The sequence below is a fragment of the Struthio camelus genome, chromosome 15, assembly GCF_040807025.1.
Source record: "Struthio camelus isolate bStrCam1 chromosome 15, bStrCam1.hap1, whole genome shotgun sequence".
In the NCBI taxonomy this organism is placed as follows: domain Eukaryota; kingdom Metazoa; phylum Chordata; class Aves; order Struthioniformes; family Struthionidae; genus Struthio; species Struthio camelus.
In genome coordinates, this window is record NC_090956.1 from 6,950,222 (window position 1) to 6,960,949 (window position 10,728).

The following is a 10,728-nucleotide window of genomic DNA, read 5'->3' on the forward strand; positions in this document are numbered from 1 at the left end:
TTGCCCTGGGTGCTCTGAGCGCTGCCAGTCCCTCTCCTGAGACAAGGGCACCTGGAGCAGCGAACAGTAGGAAGAGCCCTGCTTTGCACTTGTGTGATGGAGGGCCTTCCCTACCCAGAGCCTGCAGGCCAACCGCGGGTCCTGGGAGAACTGTAGGGCCAAGGGGTTTCTCAGTGGCTTGGTTTGTGTGTCAAACTTTTCCTGGCCCTTGGACAGATAAGTACATTTTCCCCCTTCCTGCCTTAGTATCACACCCATCCTCAAGCCTTGCAGCACCCCAGCACAGTCGGCAGTTTGAGGGACAAGACGAGAGGCAGAGCCAGCTCCAGCTTGTTCTGCCATGGCTGTATTGTAGCATCAGGGACCGGACTGGCTGAACCACAGTTTCCTCAGGTGAACCAGTAATGTGGAAGCACTGTGCTAGGCCTGTCACCAGCAGTCTTTGCTCTGAGGTAGCCCATGCTCACCCGGTGTGAAAGAAAGCTAGCTTGCAAGACATGCTAACCACAGGGGCTGGCACACTTTGCCTCGCCATCCCAGTTTGCTTGTCGACTTAATCTAGAGGGTGGAAGTGCTTCCTTTCCTGTTGCTGTGTGTACAGATGAGGGGGGAGGGAGAAGAGCCCTGCTCCTAGACCTGGACAGTAAATCCCCAGGATTAAAATTGCCTATGTGGGCTGCTAGCTGAGAGGGAGGGAGCTTGACCCTCCTGTACTGAAGGAGAGAAATACCCTTCCTAATGAATGGGTCCTCCTCCCACAGCTACCATGGGCTTTCATCTTTTGAGGCCCAGATTTTACCACCTGGAGAAGTTTAGTCTGTGTAGATTTGAGGGTGGCAGTATTTTCCAAGCTTGCCTGATCCTTCCCTCTCCAGGAGACAGAGGGCAATTTAACCTTTGCCCATCTTGAAGGCAGGCAGGATAAGATAAGATATGTAGATAAGAATGTGTCTAGATAGGAATATGATCACAAGTTCCTTAAAGTACAGCCCCCCGGGGTCCTGCAGTGGCACTGACTGGATGGTTTGGCCTGATACAGGCTTTGGTTTCATGAAAAGGCCAACTGCTGCCAGAAAGCAGGTGCTCATTATGCCTAGTTAGCAATTTGCTTACCTGCCTCCAGGTAAGCAAAGGCTTTGAGAAGAAAATTTCACCTCCTCCTTTCTTCTGTAGTCTGAGGTGGTAGCTGCTCCAAGGGCCGTGAGGCTCACCTGGAATGCTATGTGGGTTTAAAAGGTTTAAGTAGTCTCTTGATAGAGAAATACTGAGAACAGGAGTGGAAAAAACCAAGCCCCCAATTCCTGCTTTGTTGTGCTTACTGGAAATGGGTAGTTTTGGGCTCGTATGAGGCTGACTTCAGGACTGTCCTCAACTATTGCTTCACCAAAGGTGAGTGGATAAGTAGCAGAGGAGTGATTCAAACAGATCCTGCCCAGAGACCCAAAGATTTGCCTCTACTGTTGTAGCACTGTGTGGTTGTGGCCAGGGTCTACCTGTGCTAGGCTCTGTACAGACTGCCTTGGCCTCACAGTTCCTGCACACCCAGGCAGCAGCTGGTTGTGAACGTGAGGACAACCCAGCTCATTCCTCCTTCCTCCACCTTGAATTTAGGACTCACAGGGATTGGCATTTCCACCATTCTCCTAATCCAGGCCTCAAAACAAGCTCTAGACGAACTAAGCGGCTGGCTAAGGTGGAAAAAAGGAATGTTTTTTTTCCCAGCTGGCTGCCTTACACTGAGCTGATTCCCCTGCCTGACCCCTGTTTGTTCTCCTGGTGGAAGCAGCTTTGCTCTTGCTGTGGAAATGGTCCAGGAGGCAAAGCAGGAAGATTTGGCCTTCAGGAGGGAGGAGCTGGGAAACCAGCTGTCAGCTGCTTCTCTTCCCACAACGGTCACCCCTGCATAATTAGGCAATCCAAGTACTTTCCTGTAACCTAACAGGAATCACGTTCCTCTTCTTTCTCCATGAGAGAAGACTGTTTTTGCTGTGCTCAAACTCCAGGAGACACCAAGCCCTGAGGTCAGGCTAGCAGAGGCTGACCAATATGTTGCTATATGCATGTAGGCACCTGTGTTTTGGTGATGGCCAGGAGTTTAATTCCTGTTCTAGGTCAGCTGCTCCACTTTCAGAATGGGTTTAAAGGGACTGGACTTCCTACTCAATTGCTGTGGGCCTCCCTTAGGGGTCATGGCTCATCAGCTCCTGGATAACCAGGGTGCAGCAGTTGCTTTGTTTGTAGCTGAAGCAGAGGAGTGCAAGGGGCTGTACAATGCTCGGGGGCTGCATTCCTGGGCCTCTGTGGTTAAAGAGTGACTCTAGGGTTCTCCTGCAGGTTGAGGTGAAGGGAAGACTGCTGTCTGCTTCAGCACTTCACGGCTTGCATTTGAAGCTGTGACTAAGCTGTGTGTGTGTGTCTCTCTCTTCTGCCGTTTTCTTTAATTACAATCTCAGAGGTAATTTCTGACGCATCATTAACACTTCTGAGTAAACAAGGGGAATTCTCCAAATATTCGCCATGAGCACAAAGGGAAATTGGCTTTCACCGTCTCCCTCTTCATCCAAGGAAGAAGTGATCTCACATAGGCACAGGGAGGAAGGGAGCCTCATGGCTGCTCTTGGATACTTTGAGTCAACTTGAGAGGAAGAAGCGAAGCAGTCCTGCTTATCCTGCTGACTGAGAGGAGGACAGTGCCTGCAGCTTTGGTGTCCCTACTGCTGAGCTAAATGGTAGGGGCTAGTAACAGTTGGATCTGTAAATGCAAAGAGCCTCTTGTGTGGGAACCTCAGGTGATACTTTCCAGTGTTCAGCTCCCATTTTCACCTGGACAAGTCTATACCTGAGCTGTTTGGGAAGAGACTGGGGACAGAGCAATTTCCAGCTTTCTCAAAACCATCCGGAAGGCTGAGCCTCAGTGTGGAGAGTAGCATCCTGGTCCTTGGCAGTTTGGGGCTGGAAGGGTACTGCCTGAGGCCAGCCCAGGTTGGAGAGGTAAGGACAGAGCCTAGTTGAAGTGGAGGGCCTTGCTGTGGAGCGCCCCAGGAACTAGATTGGGTCCAAAGCAAGAATTCAAAGAAGTGCTGGTGTACCCCACACAAGCAGCCCCTGGGGAGCATTGCGAACACCATTAGCAGCTAGGGTGGGAGGAGATGGCTGATGGCTGGAGAGGACCTCTTTGCTAGGAGGATGACGTTTCAGCTTAGTACAAAACGCAAGGGAAAGAAGCTTCGTTAAAGGGGTGGCACATGGGGCTCAGGCAAGGCAATTTTACCTGTTTGAGCACCCAGGCACCTCCGCTTGCTGGGCGCCATGCTGATAGCCCGTTCACCCGGCCTCAAGCGCACTGCCAGAGTGTCTGCAGTAGCAACCAGTGGAGTGAAGGTTATTTATATTCATGTTGCAGCTCTGCCAGCCGTGACTGTTATCTGCCATGCATGAATATTATTTGAATACAGAGTTTGTCGTGACTATTCTTCCACGTGAAACGAGGGATTTGCTGTGGGATGGGAACCCTCCCTCCAGCTGTCAATCAGGAGGGGTTTCCTTTTCCTGTCTCTTTGGAAGCTGCGTCCCCAGCAAGGTGAGACAGTGGACACTTTTTCTCTTGTTAATATCCATGTCTAATCTCCTCTCAGAGGGGCCCTTTGTCCTATACTGTAGCCAAGATGAGTAATTCAGGGATAGATGAGACGCTATAATTGGTTTGTGACAAATTAAAACATTTTTCCTTGGGAGCTGAGAGCAGGACTGTGGTCTGGAGCTGTCAGGCATCACAGGGGAGGGCGATTTTCAGAGTAAGCGCATTGCAAATTGGCTCCAGATATGCCTTGGAGTCTGAAATTAAACTCCAGCTGGTGACTCTTCTCTGTTAGGGTTTTATTTGGAGGGGAGGGGGGCACAAAGGGAACATGTGTGCGAGGGGGAGAGGCTGATCAATAAAGAGAACACAAGGAGGATGTGACTTTTTTTGCATTGTTCAATGAGCTGAGGGTCTGAGAGAGCCATGGTTGGAATGCAGGGAGCATGCAAACACGTGATGGGAGTGAGCCAGCCAAGAGCTAGAGCCCGTCTTTGCCTACCTTTCCTCCTCACCGCTCCCTATGCATCGTACCCAAGCTGGTCTAAGTGATTCTTCCTGCTGCCCCTCTCATATCCCAGCAAGGAAGGGCCATGGTGGAAAGCTATGGCTAGCACCATCTCTTCTCCTTTGGCATGAATCAATGCCTAGTGAGTTTTGGGCTGGTCCTTGCCGTATATTACTTGGATTCCAGGACTAAGGAAAGATTCGTGCGTCCACCCAGCGAGCAAGGAACCAGCTGAAAGTCAGGAACACAGAGAGGCATGATCTGGATGGACAGTTTGATGAAGTACTAGGGTTTGCTCCCAAGGTATTTATAAGCTGACTTTGGACAAAGTGATGGAGGCAGAAGGGAAACCACTTCCTGATGCAAATACTCAGTGCTATAATGGAGAGCGCAACAGCAGCAGCAGCAGCATCTCCATCGTCTGATGGAGATGGATGGAGAGTAAAAGTACATGAACAGCAGATCTGAGAAGGAAGTGGGTCTGTAGAGGGCGCTTAAAAGAGGCAAGGGGAGTAGCCTGGAGAGGTGGTACATATGTAAATGCTAGTGTGGAAGAAAGCTCTGAGATGGGAAGAGTAGACAAAGCCTAAAGGATAGGGCTGTTGTGGACTGAGCTTTGTCAGACTGGTTAGATGCAGGGCAGTGGTAGATTCATATGACTGAGATCATATGAGTGGGAACAAGGCCTTGAATCGTTTGCCTCAAGATTTTTTTTTTTTTTAATCTAATACTATAAAGAGACAGGACAACCAAGGAAAGGGGAATATGAGTTTTCCATTAGGCTGTAGCTTGAAGTGAAGGAAAGAGTTCTGGCAGAGAAATTTGTAGGGATCAAAACAGGAAAAGCACAAAGGCTTTCAGGGGGTTGGAGAGTTCAGAGCCTGGAGGTGTTGGATGACAACATAAGGATGAGGTTTGGGCATTTCCTGGATATGAAGGGTATAACTAACAGGCAGGATAGCAGGCCTAGGGTGACAAGGAGTTGGAGGCTTTGGGAGGAAAGATCATAGGATCTAGTTTAGCTATAGAAAGTGTATTGATGCTGCAAATCCTGAAAGGCAGGATCAGATGGTGAGCTGTGACTGGTGTCACTGGCATTAAGACGTTAGCTAATCCGGTTTAAGGGGATAAGCCCAAGAAAAACTGTAGAGACCTAAATTGGAGCCTGTCACTCTCCCGTGGAAAGCAGAAGTGGGGAGGAGGGGGATATGCTGAAAGAAACCCTGGGTAGTTGGTCAGAAACATAGGCAAGCTGGAGGAGTACTGTGGAGATAAAGGGTCATGCGGTATCAGGTGAGAAGGAATGACAGGAATTGTCAAAAACTGCAGCAATGCAGAGGGGTAATCTGGGTAGAGAAACGTAGGCAAGCTGTGGCAAGGAGAGGCCATGGGACAGCCTTAGTGGGGCTGACGCTCGGGTGGCCACAGTCTCCCCCAGGGCAGAAACTGGGGTGGAGGTGATCTTGGATGCGTGGGACAAGAAGGGGAACTGCAGCACAGAAAGTGTGTTTACAAAGGGGAAAGATGCAGGAGGCTTACAGAAATTCCTGTGCCACAAAATGCCAAAACATTGCAAGAAATCCTTTTTTCAACAAACATCTAGGCCTAACGAGAGGACTAGCTGGTTTGGAGGAAGGTTTGTGTTCCTAGGCAGTTACCTGAACAGAACCACTCAACCTCTCTACTCCCCCCCCCCCCCCGTAGTAGTATACAGTGTCTTGCGAAAAGGTGCAATTGCAATTTGTACTGCCAACCATCCTCCTCGGAAGCAGGGTATTTTCCATTTTGGTGATCAGTAGCTGCTGTCTTTCTGTGGTGTGCTCCTTTGCAATGAGCTTCTGCTTGTTTCACTGCTATTCTCAATCTATCCTTGTCTTCCTGGCAAATGACTGATGATAAAAACTAGGTTAAGCACGGACTGGCTTTCCGAGTCTCCCCAACTTCCTGGGGACTTGAGAGTATGCGAAAAGAGTCTGTACATAACTCCTGAAATGTTCCCACTCTCTAGTTTGCCGGGAGCACATCATGTCCAGTAGTATGCAGACCACATAATTCTGTTGACAACTCAGATGCCACCAATCTCTGTTACTTGCTGAGACTTTGGGATCTGTGACGTTATAAAATACCGCCCCTAAATTGTTTGGGGAGGGGAGGAAGGAAGTGATGAGAGAAAGCAGGGGAAAATCTGCTTAAACAAAGGTTGCCTGTGGCTGAACAATGTGGTTAAGTGGAGGTACTTGAGTATTTCAGTTAGTGTTACTGAAGTGTTTGCTGTATTTCAGAATTCATGCTCAACTTTACTATCTTTTCTTACAAGTGTTATGTTGCAACAGTAGAAATCTCTTCCTTGAGCAAAAGGATAGCTAAAGTTCACTTCCTTGCTGATGAGGATAGAATAAATATTTAGTTACATGCTTTTTATCAGTGTTGCTGGACACTTTTCAAAAAGGGGACAACGGAAGAGACTGAGGGGTTTTGACCAGACATGCCAACTAGAAATTACAAGCACTGGAAGAAATCATTGGTGTAGTTTCAGTACCTATATAGTTTCCCATATTACAGCCAAGTAATCCTGGGATCCCTCTGGGCTGCAGAATGGCTCTTTAACATCTCAGAAACTGGCCTCCAATAGCACGTCCCAGGGACTAGGTGAAACTGGTGAGGCTGGTAGTAAATCTATAGAAATGTAGCGATTATGGTCTGGGAAGTTTATATGATGCATATCAAAGCCAGTATGTGAATTGCATAAGTGTGATGTAGGTCTGGCACTAAAATGATAAGAGTCATATCGAGGGAATAACTTAATTAACTGGTCTTGATCAAAGAACTATATGAATTCAATAGCCCAGTTTTCAGAGCTAAATGATGAAGTTTAGAAAAACTGTACTTGACGCAATTATCAATTTTCCTGTCCAAGGAGCTTTGAAGTTGTATTAAGAAGGGGCAGTCTATTGTTCCATTCAGGACAACTTCCTCCCTCCCCCAAGTGAGCAGAAAGCAGAGGGGCTCTGTCTCCTTTTTCAAGTGCTCATTTGAAATGGTCTGAGACATAATAAACAGTGCATGCCAAGGGGAACAGTATCTCTGCTTTCACAAATTAATTGTTTCAGATGGTGTAAATCAGAAACAAAGAGCTGTCCTTTCCCTGGCAGTCAGCAAAATGTTTTAATTTCCCTATAGCTTTCATTTTGCTCTAGGAATGTGGAGGGGAGGTAGTCCTGTTTAACTTCCTCGGAGCCTGGACCTTTTGGTTTTGGTCCCTATAGCATGACTGCCCAGCTACAAAGGGAAGGCAGTGTGCTGTTTAAATAGGATGCTGGGTATCGCAGCACAGAAGGACTGAGGCTGTAAAAAGGAGGTTTGTGTGTTTACCAACTTGGATGTGTCTATACCCACGTCATTGTCTGGTGTCTATCCTATGAGTTGAATTTCTGTGTAGAACGATTCCGTAGGTGAAAGGAAAAGAAAAGCATCTGGACAACTTAAACAACAGTCCTAACTTAAGCGTTTTGTCCATCTGAGTGTTTTCTTCTTGATGGATTCCTCAGCTGTTGACTTGCATGAGTACTGGAATCGGGTTTGCACCCTGATTAACCAGAGCCTATAAATCAGTAAAATAGTCTCTGGAGGATGTAAGCAGAAGTGTCTCATCACAATTCACTCAAGGTAAAGGAGGTGAAATTTCCCCTCCTACCGGACTAATCACATTTTAAAACTGAATATAGCTACAGGGAAGGAAGATGTGTACTGCTCTGCAGAATGAAAACATCACCAATTCCGTATTTTGAATTCACTGATAACCACCAATGAAGACAGTGCCGAAACACTGAGTTGGAGAGGAAGTGATGTTCTCTGCTGAGAGGTTGTCAACCCGTACTGCAGATCAAGGGGTGAACAATCCCAAAACACAAAGTTATATTAAGTCCAATGTTTCTTTGTTGTGTCAATGTTTGTAAAGAAAATATCTTTTTAAAAAATGAGAAATCAAATGGTCAAAAGGATACTGTCCACTGATCTCTAGACCATCTCAGAACCCCAGATCTTGATGCAGTTTTCCTCAGTGTCAAATAGATCTTGTGAAAACACTTTAAGTCAAAAGCCTATAAACGCCAAATGCTCCTGAGCTCGGAACAAAGATGTTCAAATTCAGCTTTCTCCTCACTTTTTGGAGGTGAGAGGGAGATAGTACCCAGGTTTGAAACCGTATATAGCTTAGTGCTTTTAGTTGGCACCTTTCTCTAAAGATTAACTGACAAGATAACACTGCAAGTAAAGCCTGTTGCAGAAGGCGCCCCATCTATTGTGTGAAATGCACTCTTTCCATGGATTATTAAACTACAGGCCAAACATCAGAAAAAATAACAGTGAAAGGCCAGTTCTCCCAGTGAAGGAGGGTTTTACAACACTGTGTATTTGGCCCAGGATTAAAAAAGGTGTCATGTTTAGTCAGTGAGACTTTCATCTGCTGAAATTCACCTACTTGTGGAAGCTGAGTTTTAACCTTCTGCCCAACTTTGCAACTATTCTATGGGGAACATTGGAGGCTGGCAGCCCTGTATTACAGCCTGCCTCATTCCATGGGCGTTCCTCCGTTTGCTGCTGGCTTCTCTTCTGTTCTTTGTGTGCAGCTAAAATATCCCCAGCTGGCATCCTAGAGACTAACCCTGCTGTTTAGCTAGTCAGTGCAGGAAACAATAGTTTGTTTCTGCACTGTTACCTTGAGGGACATCAAGGTCCCTCGTCGGGTCTTTCAGAGAGATGAGTCAATTTGTTTGGATATGCCTTCTTGAAAAGGATACCTAAACCATCCCTCAGTGACAGTGATGGAAGAAAAGTCCTACTGTTCCCAGCTCCTGCTACCTATGGATAGAGTTCCCTATTCTTCTCTGTCCCCTGGGCGTTGTGCCCTTTCCACCAATGAGTACTTCATTTCCAAGGCAGGGAGAACTGGGAATGGGTTGTGTCCACCAGGTGCAATGTGAGACTGCTGTAGAAAGCTGAGAAGCCTCAGAAAGGCCCTTAGGAAGTCTAGAATTAATTCAATTTCCTTATGGCTCCAGGACTTTCCTCTGCAAAACATGGATGGACTTCAGTTTTGCTCTCTGCAATTAGGTGGTTTCTTCTCCTGGGCAGAACAAGGGAATGATTTCCAAAGACTGCAAGTCCTAGGCCCGCTCGCTCAGTTCTTCAGAGCAGGACCAAGCATTGCATGTGGGAGTGTTTGCTCTCTGAGCCACACCAGTGGTTTTTCTTCAGGAGTAGAGAGAAGATGGGTGCTCCTAGCCGGAAGGCAAAGCTGCAGCTAGGCCATGCAGTCTCTGAACAGCGAGGGCAATTAGAGATCAGAAGAACTGGGGTGGCTTCGTCACATTTCCCTGCTGCCGTTCTGGAGGTGATAATATAATTCATATCAGAAGAGTTAGTGGGCTGAAAATGAATTGGAGAAATCAATCCAGAGGGTATAAATGAATTAGCATGTAAATGAGGACACTTGCTCTACATAGTTTAATATTGCCTGCAGCTGTAAATAATTCCAGGGATGGAATCAGAAGCCACAAACAACTTCATTTTTGTGCTCCTCCCCCGTCCGGGAGCACCTGCAGCTACGACCAACCCACCCTAGCAGAATCATTGCATTGCAAAGGAATTAAAGGAGATGATGTATACTTTTTTTTTCCCCCCGCCCCCGATTGGCCATTATTTACAAGGTTGCTGCTTATTGTTTCTTGCATCAACTCGCTGCTTGTGCATGCATATGGCAGACTGAATGGCAGTTACTGTCAGCCAGGCTGCGAAAGGGGGAGGCAGAGTGGCGGGCTGTGGTGAGATCTTGTGCAGAATATAGTGAGCAGTCCTGGTCACTCTGTGGTGGGTCAAAGTGTGTATATGAAATACCAGTTTCTCGCTCAGGCCAGCAGCATGAGAGGTCTTGATCAGGGAGAGAGGACTTACCCCTCCTGGGGTGTCTAATGAGCCATGGTTGGGAGAGGTGGGTGCTTGGAGAGCAGAAGCTATGTGTTGGGGGTGACAGAGAAAGGACTTGGCCATTCTGATCTCTGGGGAGCCCACAGAGCGTGCAGACCGTGTTCCCCTCAGTCCTGGGTGACTGCAGTTGGAGGAGTCCACATCGTAGCTAAAGCAGAGGAGGTGACAAAAGGAAGATTGGATGACAGCCTTATATCTCACCCTGGCTGCAAGGGAAAGAACTGGGAATGGACAGATACGTTTATCCCTTGGGAAGTTGGGAATTCGCTCATGGATTTACTGCAGCGTTTCTTGTGGTTCAACATGGCTACACCTGAGAGTGTCCTTTAAACCTGAAATCTCTTCATGACCCTGCCACCCCTATGGGAAGTGTCTGACTCCTGCACTTAGGGATGGAGAGTCCCCACTCAGCTGGGGACACAGGCGATGCCTGCCTGCCCTGTAATAGAAAGTGGCAGAAATACACAGGCAATAGGTGCCGTACAGGTGAGATGAGATGTGGTCTACTGTGTCTCATTGGGCCTGGCAGCTGTGTTAACCCTCTGAGGGGCTTAATGTACATCCCAAAGAGAGGGCTTGGGGGTAGCCTCCACTCAGCAGTAGCGTCCCAGTAGCAGAACCAGGAGTCTAACTCCCATTTCCTAAGAACCAGCCAAGA